We start from the raw sequence: 11,831 nt of genomic DNA, 5'->3' as shown, positions 1-11,831 counted from the left end.
TCGAACATGAATGGAATAAAATACCGTTTCTATTACATTATGTTCATTGCCTTTTGCAGTATCGGCGAAAGAGAAGAAGTCCTATGCGCTGTGCTATTCAGCTAACGTTAGCATGTATTTCCCTTCGCTGCAAACATCCCTCTCAGAATTATAGTTTAACCTGCAGATTTTTAAGCAAAATGGCGACACTGTAATGGATGGAGGACGAAAAACGTACAGTGTCAAGTGTAATGACAAACTTGCTAATTGTTATTGTTTCCTGCATTGGGAAGGTAGGTCTCATGCTTCGATACACGCGTCTATAGACAATATATTATTATTTGGGGAATCTTGTGTTGACATGTTTAGAGGTTCGTGGTAGCCCTTGGTTTTATTGAGCACGGAACACAGCGGACACACTGGCACCATACTGGCATAGAGATGAGATAACGCAAGACGTTGGCTCGACATGCATAATGGTCAGTATGGACTGATGGACTTGACTTCCATTCACCAATTTGTGCACTGTCAAGTTACCCGATACTCACTAAGCACTCCATTGTCCTGTATGTTGTAGTTAAGCACCGTTCCAAAAGTTCTTAGCTTTCAGCTACTCAATAGACTCTTTGTTGTTTCTTTAGCTACGCAATGGGGCTGTAGCCTACCTGTACCAAATAACTTAACACAGAGGGCTATACCTTTTAAAAGGGGTGATGTCAAACTCCAGACAGAGCTATACGTGTCACATCTGTAGCCAGTCTGAGACTTGAGTCATTTGACACTTCAAGTATTCAAACGAGCATTGAGCAATGCATTCCTCAACTAATTAGGTCAGATTTGTAGCCACTACCCTCGGCTACCTCCTCAACTTTTTAGAAGACTTACACGAATCATGCACTTGACCTATTTCAAACTTAGACCAATTGTTTCAAAGTATTAAGTACTATTAGAATCTATTCCTACATTTATTGGGGGGGTTCTGCTGTCATGGAATGCCTTTCCCATACTAAAGATAGACTCATAGAATCAAGTGCTATTTGCGTGTATAAATATCACTTTGCTCCATTCCATTCAAACATGAAAATAATATGTGAAATGCATTATATGGGTACCATGTCTCTGCATTCCCTACTGTTAACTGTAAACCATTGTTCTAGAAACAGATTCCTGCAGTAGCCTACTTTAAAGGCAATGGGATCTTTGCACTTTGAAGGTAATCTGCCACAACAACTGCTAATGAAGTATGCCCACATTAATAGAACATTAATAACACCTTTCAGTTATGGGAGTCACTCACCCCAGTTACACTGTACCTGGAATTCATGCAAACTCCGAAGCAATTATAACATATTATGATCATCTATGATTATGACCTAACTCAAATAATATTGACCTTATATGAAAGTTGATCTACAGTTGAAGTTGGAAGTTTACATACACTTAGGTTGGAGTCATTAAAACTTGTTTTTCAACCACTCTACAAATTTCTTGTTAACAATCTATAGTTTTGTCAAGTCAGTTAGTGTATGACACAAGTAATTTTTCCAACAATTGTTTACAGACAGATTATTTCACTTATAATTCACTGTATCACAATTCCAGTGGGTCAGAAGTTTACATACGCTAAGTTGACTGTGCCTTTAAACAGCTTGGAAAATTCAATTGGAGGTATACCTGTGGATGTATTTCAAGGCCTACCTTCAAACTCAGTGCCTCTTTGCTTGACATCATGGGAAAATCAAAAGAAATCAGCCAAGACATCAGAAAAAAATGGTCCACAGGTCTGGTTCATCCTTGGGAGCAATTTCCAAACGCCTGAAGGTACCACGTTCGTCTGTACAAACAATAGTACGCAAGTATAAACACCATGGGACCACGCAGCCGTCATACCACTCAGGAAGGAGACGCGTTCTGTCTCCTAGAGATGAATGTACTTTGGAGTGAAAAGTGCAAATCAATCCCAGAACAATAGCAAAGGACCTTGTGAAGATGTTGGAGGAAACAGGTACAAAAGTATCTATATCCACAGTAAAACGAGTCATATATCGACATAACCTGAAAGGCAGCTCAGCAAGGAAGAAGCCACTGCTCCAAAACCGCCATAAAACAGCCAGACTACGGTTTGAAACTGCACATGGGGACAAAGATCGTACTTTTTGGAGAAATATCCTCTGGTCTGATTAAACAAAAATAAAACTGTTTGGCCATAATAACCATCGTTATGTTTGGAGGAAAAAGGGGGAGGCTTGCAAGCCGAAGAACACCATCCCAACCGTGAAGCATGGGGGTGGCAGCATCATGTTGTGGGGATGCTTTGCTGCAGGAGGGACTGGTGCACTTCACAAAATCGATGGCATCATGAGGTAGGAAAATTATGTGGATATATTGAAGCAACATCTCAAGACATCAGTCAGGAAGTTAAAGCTTGGTCACAAATGGGTGTTACAAATGGACAATGACCCCAAGCATACTTCCAAAGTTGTGACAAAATGGCTTAAGGACAACAAAGTCAAGGTATTGGAGTGGCCATCACAAAGACTTGACCTCAATCCCATAGAAAATCTGTGGGTAGAACTGAAAACGCGTGTTTGAGCAAGGAGGCCTACAAACCTGACTCAGTTGCACCAGCTCTGTCAGGAGGAATGGGCCAAAATTCACCCAACTTATTGTGGGAAGCTTGTGGAAGGATACCCGGAACGTTTGACCCAAGTTAAACAATTTAAAGGCAATGCTACCAAATCCTAATTTAGTGTATGTAAACTTCTGACCCACTGGTGAATGTGATGAAAGAAATGAAAGTTGAAATAAATAATTCTCTCTACTATTATTCTGACATTTCACATTCTTAAAATAAAGTGGTGATCCTAACTGATCTACGACAGGACATTTTTTATGAGGATTAAATGTCAGGAATTGTGAAAAACAGAGTTTAAATGTATTTGACTAAGGTGTATGTTAACTTCCAACTTCAACTGTACACTCTGGCTTCACGGACACGCACGCACGCACACACACACACACACACACACACACACACACACACACACACACACACACACACACACACACACACACACACACACACACACACACACGCACACACACACACACACACACACACACACAGAGTAAATTCCTTGTAAACCGATTTCCAAGTTTGACTTAATAAATGAGATGGACTAGGCAAGTTATCCTCAAATTGATTATATGTAACTTGACAAGGTCAAATATAAGATGCCAGAATTCGCAGAATGCACCGCATAGCAAAACATCATGTGTACAGCATTGCCTCCCAAATGGCACCCTATTCCCTATATAGTGCACTACTCTTGGCCAGGGCCCATAGGGCGCTCTGGTCAAATGTAGTGTACTATGTAGGGAATAGGGTGCCATTTGGAATACAACTTGAGTCTGCTGTCTTGACTCGCTCATACTGCTATAAATGAAGACGCCAGGGACTACTGTAACGGGAGTACACTGCCCTGAATTATCAACTCAGATGAGCAGCTGCAGAGAGAGATGAGATATTTTAGTAATCCTTAGGAAGGATATAGTACCAAGGACCACATATCTTTTAGTCAAAAGGAAATAAGGGCAGAATGATCGGATGATGTGGCATACATTGACATTATCCTCTTAGTATAAACCATTGAATCTATAGGAAATGTCCTATTGAAGCTACTTCGGTAGCCAACACTGCCATTGGACCATTGCCATTGAAGGGAACATTTGTGTATCACTTTTAAAACTCAAGTTTTGATACTGTATGCTACACTATACTAACGTGTGGATACATAAAGACCATTTTTATTTCTTTATTACAGGTGGGTTTTCAGAAGACCATAGAGTGGAACCAATGGTTTGGAACAGATTGGTAAGGAATGACTGCTTTGGAATCATCTATTAGTAAACCACAAGCATTAGTAACATGTCTACAATTGTATTTTGTGCTGAACCATATTAACCATAACCTTTTACTGCAGTGTGCTAAATCAGGGTTTTGGTAAGTCTTAAACAAATCTAATTTGAAACCAAAGTATACACTTCACACACATGGTTATGGGCTTAAGAAAAATACACCTGTACCATGTCAGATATGTCATATGTATGTTGAAATGTATTCAATTTTGAGTTTGCGTCCCAATATTACACTTTATATCACAAAAGACTGAAATATAACAAAACCATTTGACAAAGAAACACAAGATTTTAAGCTGTTTTAAAAAATATGTATGTTTATTAATTATGAAATTATAAAAATATTAACAACATTCCACCCATGAGGCGGCTAGTCATTTGACTGCAGGAAAGGGCTACCTAACTTTGTATACTTCAATAAATGTATTTTAAATTCAATATTTAAGAAGATGTCATGCATGACTGATAATATTTTTCAGGTTATATTGAAGGAAAGGGATTTCAACGCACAATAATGTGAATGTATGTTGTTGAGGTGTGATGATTGTGAGACGCAGTTGTGTTTCTCCATACATACTGCCATAACACCTGAAACTGTAGCTCAGAGCTGTGATCTGCTTTGAAACTATAGCTAGGTGTGATTAGATTAAGCAGAGTCAAATTCAATCTCAGATGTCACTTCCGTGGCTGCATACCAAATTGCACCCTATTCCCTACAGTATATAGTCCACTAATTTTGACCAAGAGCCACAGGGAATAGGGTACCATTTGGGATGCACACCATTTGTCACTGCCTTCTCCAACACTACATTACACTACACTTGGCAGGTCATAGGCAGTGTTAGGTCTATTTCCTTTTACTCTGATTATACCTCCAGTCATACACAGACCAAGAAGAGATTGACGCAAAACAATATGAGTGTGATTTTAAGTGTTGTTATGTGATCTAGTAATATTGTAATATTGAAATTAATATTCTATTTTCTTGAATGACATACTTTTATGGTACATTTGATCTATATCCCAGGTAACAGGGGACGTCCTCAAGACAATCACAACGTTCACTGTTGGTCCCTTACTGGGACTATATAGTGCATCATGTGTAGAGAGAGTGAGAGGGTTCTAGCCCCTTGCAGGTCTCCTGGGGTTTTGACCCCTAAACACATTGGGCACTCCAGTAACACAGGCTTGTTGAAGTGGCTCTACAGTGTCAGTCAATCTGTCTGTTCTCCTCAAACATGTCTGTCAGGTTACAGAGCATTCCCACCACTAAGGGGCACGATATAATCACTAATGCCTTAACCCCCCCATTCAGGAGTTGAGTTACAGGTCTAGATGAACAATGGCACATAACAATAGGCAATCATTACAGTGATTAATTACTATTTTTGATTTGTCATTGCAGTCTATAATTTTTAAAGAAGTATTTGTAGTCTGACAACAGTGAAGGCAGTCGTTATAAGACAATCACAAAAAAAAAGCAATATTTCAGGGGAAGAAAAGGATTGAAACGTTTTCATTGTGTTCCATACTAAATTAAACTACATTTCTAAGATGCTAACTGTATACAAGATTTACTTATGACTGAAATAGATACGTCCACACCAAGTCTACAGTATGTTGAATGCACATATAAATACAGGTACGTTTAGTGATATTCAAAAGAAATAGAAAGTATTTGTATTTCCATTCTGTAGCTCTGTAGTAATAATATAATCATCCTAATGTGACCACATAATGTCATCCAAATTAACCACATGCTAGACCACAGACAAGAAGGCCCAATCGGAAAAGACGTTTGAAAATTCTTGTGCAGATTCCAGGATCAATACAACCAAGGCCGGAAGAATGTTCTATTGATGTGGAAGCTATTCACTCATTGAGCGCCAGTTAACCAAAAATGTAAGCCCTGTGTTTGTATTGATTGAGAGGGTAACAGCAGAAGTTTGCCACTACATTAGTAACAAGGCAGCTGGACCTTTCTGTGATATCTATCAAGGTTGTGGCCATCCTAATTAAATTTCCCATTTATTCTCAGAGTTGGATGTGACATTTGCACAGGCTAGACTTGGCGCTCCGGTACCGCTTGCCGTGTGGTAGCAGAGAGAACAGTCTATAACTAGGGTAGGTGGAGTCTTTGACAATTTGTAGAGCCTTCCTCTGACACCGCCTGGTATAGAGGTCCTGGATGGCAGGAAGCTTGGCCATTCACACTACCCTCTGTAGTGCCTTGCGGTCGGAGGCTGAGCAGTTGCTATACCAGGCAGTGATGCAACCAGTCAGGATGCTCTCGATGGTGCAGCTGTAGAACCTTTTGAGGATCTGAGGACCCATGCAAAATCTTTTCAGTCTCCTGAGGGGAATAAGTTTTGTCGTGCCCTCTTCACGACTGTCTTGGTGTGCTTGGACATGTTCGTTTGTTGGTGATGTGGACACCAAAGAACTTGAAGCTCTCAACCTGCTTCACTGCAGCCCCGTCGATGAGAATGGGGGCGTGCTCGGTCCTCTTTTTCCTGTAGTCCACAATCATCTCCTTTGTCTGGATCACGTTGAGGGAGAGGTTGTTGCCCTGGCACCACATGGCCAGGTCTCTAACCTCCTCTCGTGTCTTTGGGCATCATTAAAACCGAAGACTTATTTTTATCAAATAACTCTCTGTAATTATTATTACGCGATTAACTGATTAATCATGTAACTGTAATTAACTAGGAGGTCGGGGCACCAAGGAAAATATTCAGATTACACAGTTATAATTTTCCTAATATAACTTTCAGATATTATATCTGATCAATGAGTCTTCTGATTTAATGACTTATTTTTACCTCGCGTCAGTCTCATTCCAAACGTCGTAAATTGTTGTTATCTGCACGAACCCAGTCTTCACTAAGTCATCCATACATCAATTGTCTTAAAATCATTTATTTACTAAACTAAGTAATTCACAGAAAGCATACAAAACAGTAGGTATCGTTACAAAGCAATGGTAGAGGAATGTGCCCTAGTGGGCTAAACCGGCATGGCGGCTTGTTAAACAAAGGGTGATAAGGGTCAGCTGAAAAGACCCTACAGAGTTGATAAATATGAACAATTGATATGCTAATCCTTTGCACATGAACGCTCACTCATTCGGGACGAATTGCAATCAATATATATTTATGCTCAGTGTGTCGTCGGGATCCTTGTTGGAGAGTTTGGTGCTGTTGGAGAGTTTTGTCCGCGTTCTCTCTCTCTCGGTTAGAATGGATCTTTCAAAGCGACATTCGTTCATGTCGTTATAGAATGGATGTTTCGTCGGTCTTCGCGTTCAATGATACCGAATTTCTAGCTGCAGACTAGTAATTAATATCAAAGACTTGTTATTATTCTGTATTGATAGTTTAACCACGTGGTATGGTTAAAATTCAGTAGAGGAATGCATGGTCAAACCTTGGCTCTCTCTTCTCGAGGTAAGCTGGTCTAAAGAAAGAAACCCTGGGTGGGGGTTCATATACTGAACGTAGAAAAGGCTGTCACATGATGCCTTGTCCTGTCTGTGTCCCTGGGGGCGTGCCGGTGACTTAGTTAAGCTTTGAACAGAAATACAATTCTCTCACATTAACATCAGTACATAGCATCTCAACATATTCCAATAGGTTTATCCTTATTCATTAATTGTATACATCCATTTAGATGTAAGTCTCATAGCTGAGGCTATTATATAAACATTATTATGGCAATATTGTCTCTCATGAGTTGTCATAAAATTGTACCAAGCAGACCAATTCGTAGCTGGATTCTTCACCAATCTTTTATACCTTCTCCAGAACATAAATGTCGTTCGGTTCCCCCGTCTTGTGAGTTGGAAGAATTCCTTTGTCTCTCTATGAAACCATTCTGTCTCAAAACTGTGGCTTGTGTGGCAGGACATTCCCTTTGGAATTTACGACCGCCTTCTGACCACAGCAGCCTGGGTTGGGGGAGGTAGTAGGGGGATGGTGCATGGGAGGGGGTTCAACTGTGCTCGCTGTACCCAGAGAGAGGGCAACGTCATGACACTCCTCCCTAAAGGCTGTCTCGTCGTTGTCGGTGATCAAGCCTACCACTGTTGTATCATTGGCAAACTTAATGATGGTGTTGGAGTCGTGCCTGGCCGTGCAGTCATGAGTGAACAGGTAGTACATCAGGGGACTCTGCACGCACCCCTGAGGGGGCCCTGTGTTGAGGATAAGCGTGGCAGATGTGTTGTTACCTACCCTTACCACCCGGGGGCGGCCCGCCAGGAAGTCCAGGATCCAGTTGCAGAGGGAGGTGTTTAGTCCCAGGGTCCTTAGCTTAGTGATGAGCTTTGTGGGCACTATGGTGTTGAACGCTGAGCTGTAGTCAATGAATAGCATTCTCACATAGGTGTTCCTTTTGGCCTGGTGGGAAAGGGCAATGTGGAGTGCAACAGAGATTGCACCATCTGTGGATCTGTTGGGGTGGTATGCAAATTGGAGTGGGTCTAGGGTTTCTGGGATAATGGTGTTGTTGTGAGCCATGACCAGCCTTTCAAAGCACTTCATGGCAACAGACGTGAGTGCTACGGGTGGGTAGTCATTTAGGCAGGTTACCTTAGTGTTTTTGGGCACAGACACTATGGTGGCTCCTTGAAAACGGCAGCTCTACCCTTTAGCTCAGTGCGGATGTTGCCTGTAATCCATGGCTTCTGGTTGGGGTATGTACATACGGTCACTGTGGGGACGACGTCATCGATGCACTTATTGATGAAGCCAATGACTGATGTGGTGTACTCCTCAATGCTATTGGAGGAATTAGTCCTGTAGTTTAGCATCTGTTTCATCTGACCACTTTTTAATTGATCTAGTCACTGGTGCTTCCTGCTTTTCTGAGCCTACCATTATACTTACGGTTAGTCCCGTGTGGCTCAGTTGGTAGAGCATGGTGTTTGCAAGGCCAGGGTTGTGGGTTTGATTCCCACGGGGGACCAGTACGGGGGAAAAAAGTATGAAATGTATGCATTCACTACTGTAAGTCGCTCTGGATAAGAGCGTCTGCTAAATGACAAAAATGTTAGTTGTTACATAGTGATGAACCTTCCTTTCTCTCCTCTCAACCATCTCAGGGAGACAAATCCTCATTTAATCAGCTCCTTCTAGACACATTCCTGCCAGCTTGATTTATAAATGACCTTCAAAAGGATAGATCAGGGACATTTTTTCATATTATGTTTTTGAAGGATTTGTATATCATTTTTAGGGCTTTGCAAATGCTCCCGTAAACTAAGTCCTGTTCTGATTTGAGTATTATTCACTTCTTAAGAGGGGTAAGATCGCTGCATGGTCAGCTATCCATACTAATGCCGCTGTACTAAACTGCTGGGAATCTCATTATTCTGACTGCAGAGGTTATATTATAAATCTTTAAAAAATTGCTTTGAAGGACTGTTACCTGGTAAATTACAGTATCCTACTCAGATATTTGGAATACGTGTTTGATATTATGAAGATAGGAGTCAAACACTATATTTTTTTATCATTGGTACAGTTATTCTTCTAATCAAATCAATGTTTATTGTTCACGTACACAGATTAGTAGATGTTATCGCAGATGCAACGAAATGCTTGTTTCTAGCTCCAACAGTGCAGTAATAACTAGCAAAAAAAACAATACTCACATAATCTAAAAATAACGAAATTGAGAAATATCAGAACGAGCAATGTCAGAGTGCAGAATATAAATAAATATATATAGTGGTGTGAATAGACAGTATGAACAATATATGAATAGATAAGGTGTGTACAGCAGTAGTTATATAGGATGAGCCATGACTAGAATACAGTATATCCATATAAAGTGGCTCATATATAACGTCATGAAGTACACAGTATCTTGCCTTTCATAGTTCATTCTTCTAGTGTTGTGTTGTGTGTTGAGTTTCTGCTGGTGAAGTGTTGTGTCCAGTCCACCTGTGTGTACAGGACAGGAAGGCTGCAGCAGGGCCATCTGTTGGTCACTGTTGGTATTGGAAGAGGTCCAGTTATACACATGATCAGGTTACAGTAATATACCTCTCATGATACAAATCTGACAAGTACCTCCATGTGAGTATGACAATCATAGATTAATGTTAGCTCAAACCAGTACTCAGTTATCTGATAGATAACTTGTTGGGGTAATTGAGGATTTGGTCAATCTCTACTTTATTACTCATATCTTGCTCTATTGATGTAAAGATATAAAAATACATATTTAAACAGAAAGTGATTAAGGGAGTGTCTCTTACAGATACACATGTTCAGCTGGTTGAGAGTAATGATTGATAGTCATAAACTGAATCGTTAGAGATTCAAATATTTTGAACGAGCTATGTTATAGTTTCAGACTCTCACTCTGCATGTTTGACTGATTGATAGTGATTAATAGTATTTAACTGTAATAAACTGAATCGTTAGAGATTCAAATATTTTTAGGGCTTTCAAATCAGGTTTTCAATGTGAGTAAATCTGATGAAAGCACTGCCTGGCGAACATTTGACTGAGAGTCTTTGAAGAGTCAACTTGAAATGAATCCCACAGCATCGGTTAATAAAACAGAAAGTTAGTGAGAAGAAAAGAACAAACTAACAAATTAAATAAAAGGAATGAAAGATTAAATCATCCTTCACGAAAACAGTATTCTATGGATATTTTTTCTGATCTCTCACAAACTGATGCAATCACGCTTACAGCAGCATAATACATGAAGTTATATCATGTTATAGTCATATCATGCATTAGCAATAGATGCCATAAGCTCTGTCTATAATTCATGAATCTATATTTAAAATCACAGATAGCAGGTGGAAGAAGACTACTTACAATGGTATTTAGTACAGTTGTAATGTTGCTACATCCTTACAATAAAATAAAAGATCTCAGAACAATGGGGGGGTCAGTCAGTCGTCAAAAAAGGGACATTTGTGAACCTCTTTGATTTAGTCTGATTTCTTTTGATCTGGAAATGAGAGGGAGGGAGGTTTTTAAAATCTCCTTAAAACCCCCCAGGCCTGACCAGCCTCCCATAGGGTTAATGACCGGGGCCTAGTCTGTGTTGATTAATACACATACTCAGAGGATGGACGTGGGGAGTGTATGTGTGTAGAGAGTGTATGTGTGTGTGTGTGTGTGTGTGTGTGTGTGTGTGTGTGTGTGTGTGTGTGTGTGTGTGTGTGTGTGTGTGTGTGTGTGTGTGTGTGTGTGTGTGTGTGTGTGTGTGTGTGTGTGTGTGTGTGTGTGTGTGTGTGTGTGTGTGTGTGTGTGTCAAACCCTCGCCTGTGATCAGTGGCTAAGGGTTAGACGGTAGACGCCAGCCCACCCCACCTCTCCACGGTGTACCTCCATTGATAAGAATATATTAATTGGTATGAATAGAGAGGGCTTTCTCCTCCTACTCCACCTCTCCTTGTATACGTTTACCATTATACTCATTAGCTACCCCAGTGCGGTGCCTCCCAGCCAGCTTTCCTTGTCCTCCACATCCCCCTGGGGTCTCCTGGGAGGCAATTTGCATCTCTCCATGGAGCCTCTCTGGGGTTATTGAGGAAATATTAGCCTCTTTACTTCCCCGGCCGACCCTTTGATTTATTTGGAGGCTGGGCTGGTAGAGTGGCAGGCCCATGTTAATGACTGGTCCTGGTGCAGGACCCCTGGTGCAAGCCACTCTTTGATCCACGCTGGAAAGGTGCAATTGACAAGCACCACTGAATAATCATGTTATGTGTGTGTGTGTGTGTGTGTGTGTGTGTGTGTGTGTGTGGGGAAGAGGTCTGTGTGTGAGTCTCGGTGTATATGTGTGTGTACTGTATGCACAGCTTAGATAGGTGGACCTTGAGAAATGACAAGAGGGAATCCCATTGCAGTCAGGGTCAGTGCGTTCAAGTTGCTCAGTGTCTCTGATCACCCAGAGTGCATTGTGGG

At 40.9% G+C, this 11,831-nt stretch overlaps 1 protein-coding gene across 2 annotated transcripts in view; it reads left to right on the top strand.

The window, feature by feature from the left end:
* The window catches only part of LOC106560308 (zinc finger protein 644), a 34,129-nt gene continuing 22,298 nt past the window's right edge, over window positions 1–11,831 (top strand). Inside the window, exons 1-2 of one of the 2 annotated variants that reach the window (XR_014379025.1) lie at window positions 1–272; window positions 3,804–3,853. The gene's annotated coding sequence lies outside the window, so the exon portion shown is untranslated. The remainder of the gene's footprint in view (window positions 273–3,803; window positions 3,854–11,831) is intronic. The other variant, XM_014123072.3, reaches the window with a different exon arrangement.

The sequence above is a fragment of the Salmo salar genome, chromosome 10 (genome assembly GCF_965601325.2).
Source record: "Salmo salar chromosome 10, fSalSal1, whole genome shotgun sequence".
Lineage (NCBI taxonomy): Eukaryota > Metazoa > Chordata > Actinopteri > Salmoniformes > Salmonidae > Salmo > Salmo salar.
Note: the sequence above shows the minus strand (reverse complement) of the source record. Positions and strands in the feature narration are given on the sequence as shown.